This window comes from Schistocerca serialis, chromosome 1, assembly GCF_023864345.2.
Source record: "Schistocerca serialis cubense isolate TAMUIC-IGC-003099 chromosome 1, iqSchSeri2.2, whole genome shotgun sequence".
Classification (NCBI taxonomy): Eukaryota; Metazoa; Arthropoda; class Insecta; order Orthoptera; family Acrididae; genus Schistocerca; species Schistocerca serialis.
This window is the reverse complement of record NC_064638.1, coordinates 538,302,582-538,319,974: the sequence shown is the minus strand read 5'-3', so window position 1 is coordinate 538,319,974 and position 17,393 is coordinate 538,302,582.

Below are 17,393 nucleotides of genomic sequence, written 5' to 3'. Positions count from 1 at the left end.
TGGTGTTGCTCTACTTATTCGCCATTCAATGTGACTCATTTCTCTCAAGGATACGTGAGGTAGCGTGGCATGAGGAAGCGGGGACGTTGGTTGTAGAAGTCTCCAATTTCAGGAAACATCCCACCTCGTTGTCACTCTCGAAATATCTGTGTCGCAACGGTTGTCCCTTCTCGGAAAGAGCAAGTCACTGGCTGCCATGTTAGGAGAGCAAAGAGCGTGTGGAAAAATTAAATAGCCCAAGGAAGCCGCAATTGTGGTTGTGAAGCGTGCAGAATGAGGTGAGGTGTTGAGGTGGGAAAAAAAAAGACTCTTTGGATAGCTTCCCTCGACGTTTCGTCTTGATGGTCTCCAGTAAACTCATCAGGACATTTCAGTACCAGGCTCCTATGACGGTTTGCACCTCATGAGTAAAAGCTGTTGTTATCACACCGCACCACACTGTGCACAGTAAGTATAATTCAAAATAACACAATTCACAGTCCAGTACTATTGTTACAGATTTCAAAATACATTATTGAAGATTAAGACAGTTTCTGAGATTTATTATAAATTCACTGATGGGCATTAAAAACAGTCACTGAATGACAGTATGATCTCCTGGATGAAAACTCGGCACATTGTACAAGTTGTAACTTGTGCTAATTCGTTTGCGGTACATTTCCCCTTGTTGGCGGACATAGACTTGCACATTTAATAAACTTCCGCAGGCTTGTTCCTTTTAGAAGTTTTCAATAATTAGACCTACACTCATCTCTTGTTGTTCACTGGCTTTTTACAAATACAATTAAATGTCTCCATTTCTGATTAACAAAGTAGCAGAGAGAAATTATTCTGAATGTGAACTTTTAGATACAACAATAAATTCTATTCAGTTATAATGTCTAGTTTGTCAAAATATGGTATTCTATTTCAGTAACGGTGTTTTAACTACGAATGATAATTACTCGGCAACTAAATGTGTGTAAAAGCTGCTAACGTATTTCCAGCATTAAATTAAATCCATCTGCCAAGAATTCCGGATGGGTTAACCACTGAATTAGGATATATCTCCTTAATAGGTATTCCACTGAGGTGACTCACATTTCATTGTACAACCCCTCCACCCCACCCCCTCCCGTACAGACTATCACCACTGAGAATGAAAATATTGAAACATTAACCATATGTTACTTAAGGAGGCAATTTGTCCTTCTAAATTACGGTAGGTGGCACCTATAGTTTTAGCGCCTACGCCTAATGGCGAAAGTCGGCTTGAGTAATTGATTTGCTTTCCAGTTTTGGATGGTTCTTTAGAGCCAAAGTTTTTACGATTCTTTATCTTAATCAGTCTTAAATCAAGAACCATTAACTGAGAAATGTAGACCCCTTACTTTCTTTACACACCGACTTGATTATTTATAAATTTAATAGAGTCCCATTCTTGTTACCTGTTTTAGCAGTTGTAATGGATCAGATATTCTCTGATATTAAATTTACTTATGCCTACAATTATTTACAAGAATTAGTTATCTGTAATAAGAATATTCATGAATACCTTTTGCATTTGCATGAAATATTTACACATCTTTGCAAATCAGGTCCGATGGTTAATCCAAACAAAATATAATGAGCATGTCCTGCTATGCAATTCTTAAGTCATGCTGTATTGGCTGAAGGTATTACTATAGACTGAGTGGATACAATCCATCTTAGACTTCCTGCCTCCTAAAAATAGTATAAGTGCAGCCTAATTTAGTGGAACTGAAAATTTTTCGAGAATGTTTATTCCAGGATTCGCATATGAGATAGCTTCACTAAAAGAACTATGGAAGAAACGCCAGAAGTTTGAGTGAAGTGAATCACAAAATGCAGTATTTACTGTTTTGAAATAAGAATTAAGTGCAGCAGCGTTGTTAGCATTATTGTATTGTAGTAAACAATTTATACTACAGACAGATTCTCGATGTTGGGAACTGGTGCAGTTTTACTGCAAGAAAGTGACAGGCGGAAGTCGTCCACAGGATGTATCAACATCACGCAAGTAGTTCATAGAGACTCTTGCCATGGACAGATCAGCATTGTTTACAGATGAACTGTACCATGACACTGCCGCATTATAGGTAACACATGAGGAGTGAGGATGTCTGTGGCGTACTGTTGCACCGTTCAGTATTCCCTCAACCGCTAATAGCCGTGATCACATCTCATGGCTTCCCATATAATGACGCCAGTAGTAACATTGCTGCATCTTTCCTAAACATTGGAGGAATGAAATCCTTCTCCACGTCGCCTCCATACTCGTCAACGATGTTCATCAGGCTGGAGCACCAATATCATTCACTGTCGAACATGATAAGATGCCATTCATCAGGAGTCCATACTCCTGATCTCGGCATCAAACGCAGCCACTTGTATTGTATGGTTAACGGCAGCCAATGCACACGACAATGATGTAGTCCTGCTCTTGCTAGATTCAGACACTAAATGTTGCAAGGATCCCCTTACTTGTTCCCGGATGCCCGTCACAGATGTGGAGAGATTACAATGTGCATGATGCACAGCACAGCGATCCTACATTATGGTGGTCAGACATGGTTGACTATAAACTTGACGACGAGTATGTCTACCCTCACGCTTCAACACGCTCCAACACTGGGCCACTGTCACATCAAAATGCCCATGCAATTGCACAGTATGACAGCTGGTCGGATGGAGACTCTCAATGATGGCCAAATGGAGACTCGCAATGAAGCCCATTTCAGACTACATCAGCTGCTCATAAAGCTGTCTCACACCAGTGCACGTAATTTTTCTGTCCTCCACAGTGTTCACGCAACATCTGGCACTGTTCACGCCTCTTATACACCCTACAAAGGCTGCAAAAAACACTTAATACCAACAACACTAATACTCTTCAATTGCTGTTTTACCCATCACGGAGAACTGCAACTCTAATCATTCACATAACCACCAATGGTACGAAGGTTTACGAAGTTACATTGACACTCGACTATGTGTTCCTGGTGTTTTATATAACTAACATTGTGCGCATTGGTAACTTAATATGTTAGTTTTTTTTCTCCGAGTCTGTGTTCCCCCCAAAAAATCACATAATTTGCAACCTGATGCGTTCTGCTCAGTTGTATCTGCACCTTTAAGTGGCTTGTTCCTGTCAATATAAACTTAGCTTTTTTGCGTCCACATGTTCACACTTCAACATCTGACTTGCTGCCCAGGGGAAAATAAACATTAATGGCTTGTTCTTGCCATACGTACTTTGGGGTACTAACCCACCTAAATATATACTACTCCTAACAGCTATTATATTTAACCTGCAAGTCAAGTAAATATTGATGTAATTTTTCTCGGTACGCTGTCCTGTCACAAATAGAAATATCTACACTTAGGCCCTAATGTCCCATACTTATATATATATATATATATATATATATATATATATATATATATATATATATATATATAGGGTTTATTCGCCAAGATCGCACAGAAATACACCATGATTACTAGTTCCAGCGAAATTAAATCGCTATCTTCAGATCATTCTTCTAGATTTTTTTATCTACGCGTGTGATATGAAGGTGGCTAATTAATTGCACCGAAATCAGTAAAAAAAATTCTATACAGATGATCTGAAGACGGCGATTTAATTTCGCTGAAGTTAGTAATCATTGTGTATTTTTGTGTGATCTGGGCGAGTAAACTGCTGTAAGAACAAAAACAACCGTGTTTAGATTCAGAGTTCACCTCCAATACAACTGAGAGTATCAGGAAATCATTATATCATATCATTTTCGTCCGACTACAACAAAAACTGCGGGATACTGGTACATTCGCAACTGGTGGGGATGACAGTGGTGCTCCTGAGACGTGCCACATTCTCGAAATTGAAGGGGAATTTTTTCATCACTTAGAAAAGAACCAGTCGACGAGTACATGCCCAAGCGGTGGTCTCCTGTAGCGTACACACTTCGGAGCTCATCATCTTATGTACAGTGGAACAGGAGGTTTGAAAGCGTCCAGTTTTCAAACTTATTTCCCATACAAACAGCACATTCCGGGCTTGGGTTCTTCATCAAAGCTTTATTTACTACTTTCAAGTCCCCTCTACAGCTCGCAGAAACTCGTGACAGGAATAGCGAAACACCTTATTTCTTTTTACAATCGTATTGACCAACTAAGATCACGTTAACTACTCAGTTCCTTTTCTTCCTTTGTCGTTGTTTCCTATTTTTCCAGTATTCCCTCATTTTCTTCCCATGAAATCTCTTCCTTTGTTCTGTTCATGTTGTTCCCGATTTTTTATTTCTTCTGCTTTGAAAGCCTTCCAAATTTAGTATTTTATTTTTAAATCGGTTTCTTTCTGCTATTTCTAATTCTTTGATGTTAGTTCTTTCTAGATCTTTCCTTACATCTGTAATCCATGCTACTGTCGATTTCTTCTTCAAGAAATATAGGAGTATTTGTTTTGTTAGCTATTTCCATGCATTCGGTAGAGGTATCCGAGAAAGGTTAATCTTCGTTTTGTCATTACTTCCGATATTTTCTCTATATTTTTGTAGATCTCCTCATTGCTTCTTATTTTCCAACAATCTGCACCCATTATTTTTTAATAATCCTTCTTTCCAGTACCTCTAATTTGTCCATCTTATAGCTCACCGTTAGGCATTCAGATCCATATAAACATTCTGGTCGTACCACTGTAGTGTAGTGTTTTCGTTTTGTTTTTCTAGATATATATTTCTTGTTGTAAATATTTTTGGTTAAACCATATGCTCTTTCCGTTTTGTTAATTCTTACATCTATTGCAGATTTTTGTAGTCCATTCTGTTGTATAGTTTCTCCAAGATATTTAAATTTATTTACTCGTTCTATTTTACCTATCTGTGTCTCTATGAATTTTGGCGCATTTTTTTTACATTTATCATGAACTTTGTTTTTTCAGCTGAAATTTTGGGAGCAATTCTGCTTACTATTTTTTCCAGAAGGTTTATCTAAATAACTGCTTCTGTCAGGTTTTCTGAAAGTATTGCAAAATCATCGGCAAAAGCCAAGCAGTTTACCATAATTCCATTTGTTTTCCTTCCCAGAGTTATTGGTTCAATTTTATGATTTTTTAGCTCCGAATTCCAGACCCTTGCAATTTTTTCTAGAACACAACTAAACAGTAAAAGTGATAAACCATCACCTTGTCTAACACCAATTTTTATTTCATATGGCTGATATACCTATTAAGTTTTTTGTCTTGATATAAGGTGGCCAAGCGTACAATTAATTTTATTATTTATTGCCTGACTGCTTCTTTGTTTGAGTCATCAGTCTTTTGACCTGTTTGATGCGGCCCGCTACAAATTCCTCTCCTGTGCCAACCTTTTCATCTAAGAGTAGCACTTGCAACCTATGTCCTAAATTATTTACTGGATGTATACCAAGATCTGTCTTCCTCTACGGTGTTTACCCTTACAGCTCCCTGCAGTGCCATGGAAGTTATTGCCTGATGTCTCAACAGACGTCCTATCATCCTATCCCTTCTTCTTGTCAGTGTTTTTCGTATATGCCTTTCCTCGCCTATTCAGCGGATAACGTCGTCATTCCTTGCCTTATGAGTCCAGCTAATTTTCAACATTGTTCTGTAGCGCCACATCTCAAGTGCTTCTATTCTTTTGCGTTCCCGTTTTACCCACAGTCCATGTCTCACTCCCGTGCAATGCTGTACTCCAAACGCACATTCTCAGAAATTTATTCATCAAATTCTGACCTATATTTGATACTAGTAGACTTCCCTTGACCAGGAATCCGCTTTTTTCCAGCGCTAATCTGGTTTTTGTGTCCTCCTTGCTCCGTCTGTCATTGGTTATTTCCCTGCTTAGGTAGCAGAATTCCTTAACTTTATGTACTTCGTGATCACCAATTACGATGCAAGGTTTCTCTCTGTTCTCATTTCTGCTATATTTCATTGTAGTTGTTGTTGTGGTCTTCTGTCCAGAGACTGGTTTGATGCAGCTCTCCATGCTACTCTATCCTGTGCAAGCATCTTCATCTCCCAGTACCTACTGCAACCTACATCCTTCTGAAGCTGTTAATGTATTCATCTCTTGGTCTCGCTCTGCGATTTTTACCCTCCACACTGCCCTCCAATACTAAATTGGTTATCCCTTGATGCCTCAGAATATGTCCTACCTCCTACCAAGCGATCCCTTCTTCTAGTCAAGTTGTGCCACAAATTTCTCTTCTTCCCAATTCTATCAATACTTCCTCATTAGTTATGTGATCTACCCATCTAATCTTCAGTATTCTTCTGTAGCACCACATTTCGAAAGCTACTATTCTCTTCTTGTCTAAACTATTTGTCGTCCACGTTTCACTTCTATTCGTGGCTACAACTCTATACAAATACTTTCAGTAACGACTTCCTGACACTTAAATATATACTCGATGTTAACAAATTTCTCTTCTTTAGAAACGCTTTTCTTGCTATTGTCAGCCTACATTTTATATCCTCTCTACTTCTACCATCATCACTTATTTTGCTCCCCAAATAACAAAACTCCTTTACTGCTTTAAGTGTCTCATTTCCTAATCTAATTCACTCACCATCACCCTATTTAGTTCGACTGCATTCCATTATCCTCGTTTTGCTTTTGTTGATGTTCATCTTATATCCTCCTTTCAAGACACTGTCCATTCCGTTCAGCTGCTCTTCCAGGTCCTTTGCTGTCTCTGACAGAATTACAATGTCATCGGCGAACCTCAAAGTTTTAATTTCTTCTCCATGGATTTTAATTCCTACTCCGAATTTTTCTTTCGTTTCCTTTACTGCTTGCTCAATATACAGGTTGAATAACATCGGGGAGAGGCTACAACCCTATCTCACTCCCTTCTCAACCACTGCTTCCCATTCATGCCCCTTGAGTCTTATAACTGCCATCTGGTTTCTGTACAAATTGTAAATAGCCTTTCGCTCTCTGTATTTTACCCCTGTCAGCTTCAGAATTTGAAAGAGGGTATTCCAGTCAACATTGTGAAAAGCTCTCACTAAGTCTGCAAATGCTAGGGGCGTAGGTTTGCCTTTCCTCAACCTATTTTCTAGGATAAGTCAGTATTGCCCCACGTGTTCCAACATTTCTACGGAATCCAAACTCATCTTATTCGATTTACTCTCAATCCATATTCTGTACTTATTAGACTAGCATCTGGTTCAATATTAGTGTTCCTATGGATAGCATATGCCGAAGATGCTTGCTGACAGTAGCGAGCGGGGTAGCGCAGTGCTGAGCACACTGGAGAACGACGGCATAAATTCGTTTCTAGATGTCCTGATACAGGTTTTCCGTGATTTCCCTAAATCGTTTAGGCCAATGCCCGGATGGTTTCTTTGAAAAGGCAACGTCGGTTTCCTTCCCAATCGTTTGCTAATCATGGCTTATGATCCGTCTCTAATGAAGCAGTTGTCGGGAAGTTAAACACTAATCTCCTCCTTCTGCGTACTTGCTAATAGTATTCGTATATAAGTGGTAGGCTAATGAAAGTGAGACAGATGAAAAAAAAGTGAAATTGTTTGTGATTTTAAAAGTAACAGTCATCACTGTCAATATACTTATCCCGCTATGAGACAAAACGGTCAATCCCTTCGCGGAAAAATATTTTTGGTTGCTTACGGAAGCATGATCGTACCCTGGCGTGTTCCTCTTCGTGCGAAGCAAACGGTCGGGTACGCATGTCTTCCTACAGGAAAGGAAAAATATGGAAATCGCGTGGCAAAAGTTCGGGACTGTATGGAGAATATGCAGGATCTTCCCAGGGAACCCTCTTCAGTGTAGTCGAAAAATGTGGGTGGACTCAAATGGTTCAAATGGCTCTGAGCACTATGGGACTTACCATTTGTGGTCATCAGTCCCCTAGAACTTAGAACTACTTAAACCTAACTAACCTAAGGACATCACACACATCCATGCCCGAGACAGGATTTGAACCTGCGACAGTAGCGGTCACGCGGTTCCAGACTGAAGCGTCTAGAACCGCACGGCCACACCGGCCGGCAAGTGTGGGTGGTCCCACATTGTTTGGAATACGTTGCTGAAGTTTCGCTGGGAAGCTCTTACACGTCCTCCGTACAGTTCCGACCTTTTTCTATGCAATTTCCATACTTTCAGTTCCCTCAAGAAAGACATTCGTACCTGTGGATCTGCTTCCGACGAAGAGGTGCAAGACATGGTACGATCATTCCTCCGTAGGCAACCGCAAATATTTTTCAGCGAAGGAGTTGACCGTTTTGTCTCATAGCGGGATAAGTATATTAACAGTGATGGCTGTTACTTTTAACATCACGAACAGTTTCACTTACTTTTCTTCCATCTGTCCAGTTTTCGTTTGACTGCTCCTTATAATCATCCATTTACATGACAATGGTAATTAATATTTGCACATTGTGACACTGCCAACGGCGATGTACTTTGCATCCAAAGATTAATGCTGTCAATAATTGCCGGCCGCGGTGGTCTCGCGGTTAAGGCGATCAGTCCGGAACCGCGCGACTGCTCCGGTCACAGGTTCGAATCCTGCCTCGGGCACGGATGTGTGTGATGTCCTTAGTTAGGTTTAAGTAGTTCTAAGTTGTAGGAGACTGATGACCACAGAAGTTAAGTCTCATAGTGCTCAGAACCATTTGAACCATTTTTTTGTCAATAATTATACGAATATTATGAGCAAACATCTTTGGCACGTGCCATGTGACCAGAATAATTACGACATGCTGACGATGTGCATGTTTGCACAACACCAGCCCGACAATAAACAAGAAGTCTATTCCATTGGGCATCAAAAAGTATATTCATTCAATATCAGATAGACTGTGTCAGACGTGCAGTATTTTGTCGCCTACAATATTTAATGCAATTGGAAAGTTCCGTTCCCTATACGTCTTGTACGTCTGTGGCAGACTACAAGAAGGCATAAAATTTTACTTTCACCTTATTATAATGCGTACACAGAAACACAATTGGTACGCAATCAGAGCGAGAACGGGCGACTACAGTATCTCTCCGTTCGCCAGTATGAGTAACAAGATGAAGACAGCAAGAGAAGTAGCGGCGGCCGCAGGATGTGGGACAGCACGCGAGAGACACGTGCGGAGATAGGAGGGCCGGCGACACCCCACACTTGGAGGTAGCTGACGCGGGCCGACACGGACTTCGGGGCTCGTTACGCCCCCCACACCACAGCCACGCCCACCTCCTGCCGGCCCTCACAGTCTGCAGGCAAAACGCGGGGCAGCCTCTATTTGGCAGGTGTCCTCTGCTGTACTCTGAAAGATACCGGGCTTGTTTGCTGGGCACGTACTGTGAATTACTTCGGCCCTGTACCAAAGTAAGTTTTTGGACTGGCTTGTCGAGCGTTTTAGCGGTGCGTTTACTAAGATTCCATACGAGACAATGCGAAATTTCTTCTCTACCGCTTTATCTGCGCATTTATCCACTGTTCCCTCCGATGTGTTAACCAGGATGAAGGAATTCGATTCTGTTTTGCGATCTCTTTTACTGAAAAAAGTATGAGCTTACAGAGTAGTGGACCAGATTTATGACTGGGTGGAGGACTTTCTAGGCGGTATAACTCAGCATACAAGGTACGTAAATGATGTAATGGATGAAGCTTCTTTGCAGAAGATGGTGGTATATATGGGAAAGTTGCTACGTCATATGACAGTAGGGAGAAGCTGAAAGTTCAATATGCTACATGGCATCTGGCCATTATATGAATAACTCAGCACATCGTTATCGATGTTTTAGTTCCCTAATAACAAAAATCCAGGCTCTGATAAGACCTGTTTTATTACTTCAGGGAACTCATATTCCAGCGCTATATGTTTTTATTTTTTTGTAGTAACTCTATTTCATAATATAGCTGTTAACTAATTTCGACTCCTTCTGCGTTTTGAAAAGTTGTAGCAGCTTCAAGAACAGATCAGAAATAAAATATGCACACATAAAAAATTACACACCTCATTTATTTTCATCACAGTAGAAAACTGTAACTAAGTAGCATCTGATATTACAGAGATCTGTGTGTGCGAAGCGCCATCTGATGGCATCCTTAATAACACCTTCTTGCGACCACGGTACTTGTGGGCACAACCTTTATCTACGCCACTATTTAGCGTAATTCAAATTAAAAACGTAAAACTGTAATTTTCATGTGCTATTATCGTCAAATTCAGTTAGAATTTATTATATCAGACGTGAGTTCCGTATGCAAAAGGAGGGAAATGCCACCTGTATGCGAGTTTTATCACTGTTCCTGTGCACTACACATTAAAGCTGGTTACTTTCATTTTTCAAATAAAAGTACGCAAGGTGTGGTCAATGTCTTAAAATCTTAGTTTAACAAATGACTGTGTAGTCAAATATATAAAAATCTTATACGAAAAGAAACATGAACTTGTTCAAAGACATTATTACACATGCTCAATTCAGAGGATTTGGTGAAAATCTTGTAAGTGAAACCTAATTATTTTATCTAAAAAAGGTGAAACTTATAAATGTGGGATGATGAGAAGTGTAATATTATGCGCTTTTTTAAAATGTGTGTGGGGATCAAAGTGCTAACCAAATCACTACAAAGACCATTGTACAATAAAAATTCTAGAATATGGCTGAGTGACATGTATGGAACGAATGTCTTCTGCTGGCTCTTCAAGTGACTGTGAGGGCGACTGTGTTTTTCATTAACGCATTTCGGGCATGGTCCATCATCACAACATCGGAGAAAACCTTAATGCAGAGTACTGTAGCGCACCGACCGTACTTGATCATAAATACACGAAAATGGAAGTGAACTGCAGCAGCGCCAGCCGCAGGCAAGCGTGGTGTTATGCTGTAAAAATTATAGCACAGGCTTCACAATACTGCAAAGCGAGCCGACATGGCAGGGTGTGGAAACAGTCGACACAGCAATACAGAAGCAGTACATGCCGTAAGCCTTTCCGCACCGCTGACCACAAAAGTGTTTGGTACATACGCCGCAAGGCATGTCAAAGATCAAACAAGCTCGGCTCAGAAGCGTACAAATACCTGACCACTACTACAATCACTTCTGATAGTATTGCAGCTGTACCCCCAAGGGGCTGCGCCGTTTAGCCGCCATCTGGAATGCAGTTCACGGTTTGACTCTGTCTCAGGGCAGTCCGGTCTGAGTCAGCGAGACGTGAGAACGCTGTCACAACTGACGAGTACTGGTCCGGGGAAGTAGCTCGCCGTCCGTCGACTTGGGACAGTGGGTCACCGTCTTTACGTCACGGAGCTGCGTTCTTCTGGGCAGCAGGGGATGCAGGAGCCACACCACGGCACACGCAGTCGTCACTTGCTGAGGCCACCTGGAGCTGGTGTGTTGCCGCTGACAGAAGCGGATGCGTCATAGGCCACTGTCAGGCCAACACTGCACTCTGTCAGCACTGCGGGGCGACAACACGCAGAAGTACGCGCAGTGCCACTGCCAGACTGGTGCTTCCTGTACCGATCTATGGCAGGGAGCCATAATAAGCTATCTGGAATTACAGCCCATAACGACCCTTTCCCTCCCCCCCCCCCCCCCCCTCCGAACTCATCTCCACCAGCTTACTTGCAAATGGTGTTACAGTACTAGCATCGAATTTCAGTACAATATCTCAAGCTATCGCCATGGTATGAGGAGTCATGAAATTTAATTGGTGTTGTCCAATGTCATTTTCATGGAAAAGAAGCATGATTACCGTGCTTTTTTTTTAAGGTGAAATTTGTTAAATTAAGAAGACCTCGGATTTATCACACTTTATAGTTAATGGGGGCTAGGGATGGCTTGTACCTGTCAGATGTACACACTGTAACCTAGAAGTCATTCTGCACCATGTACAGAATCAGTTTAATATGTAAGTCTTAGAGGCGTTTAACATGTAAGTCTTAGAAGCACGTGACTAGCAGTGCTGGGAATCAAAGTAGCTGTCGATTAGACGTAAGAATTAAGTTGATACATTTTTGTGTTTTTTTGTAATTAATAGTGTTCCAAATCGAATACCGAGAAGGGCAAGGCTATGCCAGAGTCAGAGATGCTAGGAGTATCAGAGACGGAGGCAATACATATACAGCTATGGCTGATTTGTGTGAAGTTGTATCGCGGTACTCGGGATTGGTAGTTTTGTTAAATTCTATATTTACAGTGATTAATCCAAAAAATAAAAAGTGAATACTGCAATATTATTTACTCTGTTAAATACTGTGGGCTAGCATGACACTCTGAAATGACCTAATACCACGATAACATACGTACGGACATCGGCTATTCCGAAGTGCTCACGAAAGAATATTTTATACACAGCACGCCACTCACCATTTTCTAACGCATAGTTCGCGTGAGCGCTGCTATTATGGAGAGGAAATATGCGTGCTTTTGCGTAAACTGTAATGATTAATTTGGTTCTCAGGGGCTACTCGTCATTTATGTACCAACTTGCACAAAGAAACTGAGATATTTCTTATGCTTATTAAACTGTCAGTGGTAGCGTCTTTAATTCATAATCAAAACGTCTTCGGTCCCGGGTTCGATCCCCGCCACTGCCTAAATTTTGATAAATAATCAGCATTGGCGGCCGAAGACTTCCGGGATAAGAAGTCAGCCTCATTCTGCCAACGGCCTTGTCAAAGAGGGCGGAGGAGCGGATAGAGGTTCAGGGCACTCTCTTGTCCTAGGGGTGGGAAATTGCCCCTAATGGCGGAAGAATCAGCAATGATCAACGACATTAGGATGCAGAAGGCAATGGAAACCACTGCATTAAAGACACGTAACGTGTATCCACAGGACATGTGGCCTGTAATTGAAGAAGTGTCATGATGATCTCTCCATTGGCAAAAGATTCCGGAATAGTCCGCCATTCGGATCTCCGGGAGGGGACTACCAAGGGGGAGGTTACCATGAGAAAAAGATTGAATAATCTACGAAAGGATAACGTTCTACGAGTCAGGGCGTGGAATGTCAGAAGCTTGAACGTGGTAGGGAAACTAGAAATTCTGAAAAGGGAAATGCAAAGGCTCAATCTAGATAAAGTAGGGGTTAGTGAAGTGAAGTGGAAGGAAGACAAGGATTTCTGGTCAGATGAGTATCGGGTAATATCAACAGCAGCAGAAAATGGTATAACAGGTGTAGGATTCGTTATGAATAGGGAGGTAGGGCGGAGGGTGTGTTACTGTGAACAGTTCAGTGACCGGGTTGTTCTAATCAGAATCGACAGCAGACCAACACCGACAATGATTGTTCAGGTATACATGCCGACGTCGCAAGCTGAAGATGAACAGATAGAGAAAGTGTATGAGGATATTGAAAGGGTAAAGCAGTATGTAAAGGGGGACGAAAATCTAATAGTCATGGGCGACTGGAATGCAGTTGTAGGGGAAGGAGTAGAAGAAAAGGTTACAGGAGAATATGGGCTTGGGACAAGGAATGAAAGAGGAGAAAGACTAATTGAGTTCTGTAACAAGTTTCAGCTAGTAATAGCGAATACCCTGTTCAAGAATCACAAGAGGAGGAGGTATACTTGGAAAAGGCCGGGAGATACGGGAAGATTTCAATTAGATTACATCATGGTTAGACAGAGATTCCGAAATCAGATACTGGACTGTAAGGCGTACCCAGGTGCAGATATAGACTCAGATCACAATATAGTACTGATGAAGAGTAGGCCGAAGTACGCAAAGAAGTGGGATACAGAAGTACTAAGGAATGACGAGATACGTTTGAAGTTCTCTAACGCTATAGATGCAGCAATAAAGAATAGCGCAGTAGGCAGTACAGTTGAAGAGGAATGGACATCTGTAAAAAGGGTCATCACAGAAGTTGGGAAGGAAAACATAGGTACAAAGAAGGTAGCTGCGAAGAATCCATGGGTAACAGAAGAAATACTTCAGTTGATTGATGAAAGGAGGAAGTACAATCATGTTCCGGGAAAATCAGGAATACAGAAATACAAGTCGCTGAGGAATGAAATAAATAGGAAGCGCAGGGAAGCTAAGACGAAATGGCTGCAGGAAAAATGTGAAGACATCGAAAAAGATATGATTGTCGGAAGGACAGACTCAGCATACAGGAAAGTCAAAACAACCTTTGGTGACATTAAAAGCAACGGTTGTAACATTAAGAGTGCAATGGGAATTCCACTGTTAAATGCAGAGGAGAGAGCAGATAGGTGGAAAGAATACATTGAAAGCCTCTATGAGGGTGAAGATTGGTTTGATGTGATAGAAGAAGAAACAGGAGTCGATTTAGAAGAGATAGGGGATCCAGTATTAGAATCGGAATTTAAAAGAGCTTTTAGGACTTACGGTCAAATAAGGCAGAAGGGATAGATAACATTCCATCAGAATTTCTAAAATCATGGGGGGTTGTGACAACAAAACGACTATTCACGTTGGTGTGTAGAATATATGAGTCTGGCGATATACCATCTGACTTTCGGAAAAGCATCATCCACACAATTCCGAAGACGGCAAGAACTGACAAGTGCGTGAATTATCGCACAATCAGCTTAACAGCTCTTGCATCGAAGCTTCTTACAAGAATAATATACAGAAGAATGGAAAAGAAAATTGAGAATGCGCTAGGTGACGATCAGTTTGGCTTTAGGAAAAGTAAAGGGACGAGAGAGGCAATTCTGACGTTACGGCTAATAATGGAAGCAAGGCTAAAGAAAAATCAAGACACGTTCATAGGATTTGTCGACCTGGAAAAAGCGTTCGACAATATAAAATGGTGCAAGGTGTTCGAGATTCTGAAAAAAGTAGGGGTAAGCTATAGGGAGAGACGGGTCATATACAATATGTACAACAACCAAGAGGGAATAATAAGAGTGGACGATCAAGATCGAAGTACTCGTATTAAGAAGGGTGTAAGACAAGGCTGTAGCCTTTCGCCCCTACTCTTCAATCTGTACATCGAGGAAGCAATGATGGAAATAAAAGAAAGGTTCAGGAGTGGAATTAAAATACAGGCTGAAAGGATATCAATGATACGATTCGCTGATGACATTGCTGTCCTGAGTGAAAGTGAAGAAGAATTAAATGATCTGCTGAACGGTATGAACAGTCTAATGAGTACCCAGTATGGTTTGAGAGTAAATCGGGAAAGACGAAGGTAATGAGAAGTAGTAGAAATGAGAACAGCGAGAAAACATCAGGATTGATGGTCACGAGGTCAATGAAGTTAAGGAATTCTGCTACCTAGGCAGTAAAAGAACCAATGACGGACGGAGCAAGGAGGACATTAAAAGCAGACTCGCTATGGCAAAAACGGCATTTCTGGCCAAGAGAAGTCTACTAATATCAAATACCGGCCTTAATTTGAGGAAGAAATTTCTGAGGATGTACGTCTGGAGTACAGCATTGTATGGTAGTGAAACATGGACTGTGGGAAAACCGGAACAGAAGAGAATCGAATCATTTGAGATGTGGTACTATAGACGAATGTTGAAAATTAGGTGGACTGATAAGGTAAGAAATGAGGAGGTTCTACGCAGAATCGGAGAGGAAAGGAATATGTGGAAAACACTGATAAGGAGAAGGGACGGGATGATAGGACATCTGCTAAGACATGAGGGAATGACTTCCATGGTACTAGAGGGAGCTGTAGAAGGCAAAAACTGTAGAGGAAGACAGAGATTGGAATACTTCAAGAAAATAATTGAGGACGTAGGTTGCAAGTGCTACTCTGAGATGAAGAGGTTAGTTATCTGCAAGGCAAAAACTGAGAAGAATCTCATCTGCCGTTAAGGGGCCAATCTTAAACATACTGAACACAATCATTAATGAATGGAATTTGTCTTTGCTTTACTAGCTTTGAAACTATTAAAAGATCAAAATAGAGAAGCCTCCCGCATTTACATTTAATATTACAGACTGAATTTCTAACTAAAAAATATCGTGAGCGTAATGGCCGACCAAATGCTTCTAGGGAAAGAGAGCTCCCCTCAACACGAAGTTTCTGAAATAGAGTTATTAATTACAATTAACGGTGGCTATTATGGGAGATGCTCACTACTTCAATAACCAACACTTCCTAATAACAATTGGACATATGATAACTTACAGACAGACTTACATTAAATATCAGACTGTGCTACATGGCGGCGTTCCTCTATATGAAACAAGGTAGGACAAAAAAAAAATCTACCCCCAAAAAAGTTTTCTTCTCTTCTTTATCTACGTTTGTTAAACGCATCGCTGTTTGCGAGCTTTACAGATAATAAACTACACATTTTAATATTTGATATTCATAGCGCATACGGAAGTAGTCTTCCATATTTTTTAACACTCAAAAAACCTCTTTAATTTTTCTCCAAATGTCAGTTGATATGACGTTTCGTCACAGTTGTTAGACTGGCAGTATAATACACGGAAATTGATGCAACGACCGGGTTGCAAGTCAGATGGGCAATGTTTTCGGGCGTTATGAGGTGTTATGGGAATGGACCACAGGGCATTTACCGGGAGCAATGTCGACAGGCAGGAAAGAGTGGGCATAGAGGTGGAGATCAGCACGGTGATAATGGTAGTTTCACTGGTAGGGCGCCAGAGAAGAAGCAGGCGTCAAACACCAAAGGGAAACCTAGGTCCACCTATGGGCAATCCTAATAAAATTAGGTAGTATTGTGTATACAGTAGTGATCTGTGTGGTAGAAAGAGTAGTGGGGAAGAAGAATTGCAGGATGTTGTTGGATACAGAGATGCTTGTGTGAGTTGCCAGTGGGGATTTGGTGGAACATAAGCAGTGGAATCCACGGTATGACTGCGTGAAGTGCGAGATAAAGAGCTTACGCCATTGGGATCTGTGGACATAGAATTTTGCCTGGCAATGGTTCAGTTCAGACAATTTGTAGAAATTGTGCACATGTAATTGATGATTCTGAAGTTGGATTTCTTCCACCAGCATTGTACCAAAATCGACCTTTGGCAACACATGGCGGTGCTTGACGGAAAAATGTTTCAGTTGTGTGAAACTGTTGCTACTGTAATGGTATTGCGAGGGGACTCTGTCAATATGACGAACCATTCAAGCCACAAACAATGAGACTAATGCTTGATTCACACAATTGTATACGTAAGGTTCCAGGAAATCGCTTTACATTAATATTAAGTTTAACTTATCGGTAGGGGTGTTGTGCGTGGTTGAACCATTGAAAGTAAACGAAGCACTGGATCGCGCAGGTTACTTAGTGAAAAGAAGTGTTGTAAGAGTGTGAAAGGTAAGTGAGGAGAAAATGATACCCATGTTTGTGGACAACTTCAGTACCGAGGATTTAAGAGTGGAACATGAAGAGTGTCAGCCACAAACACTCACCAGACGCCACTGGCACTGCATTACTACCGAAAGTGGTCTGATAA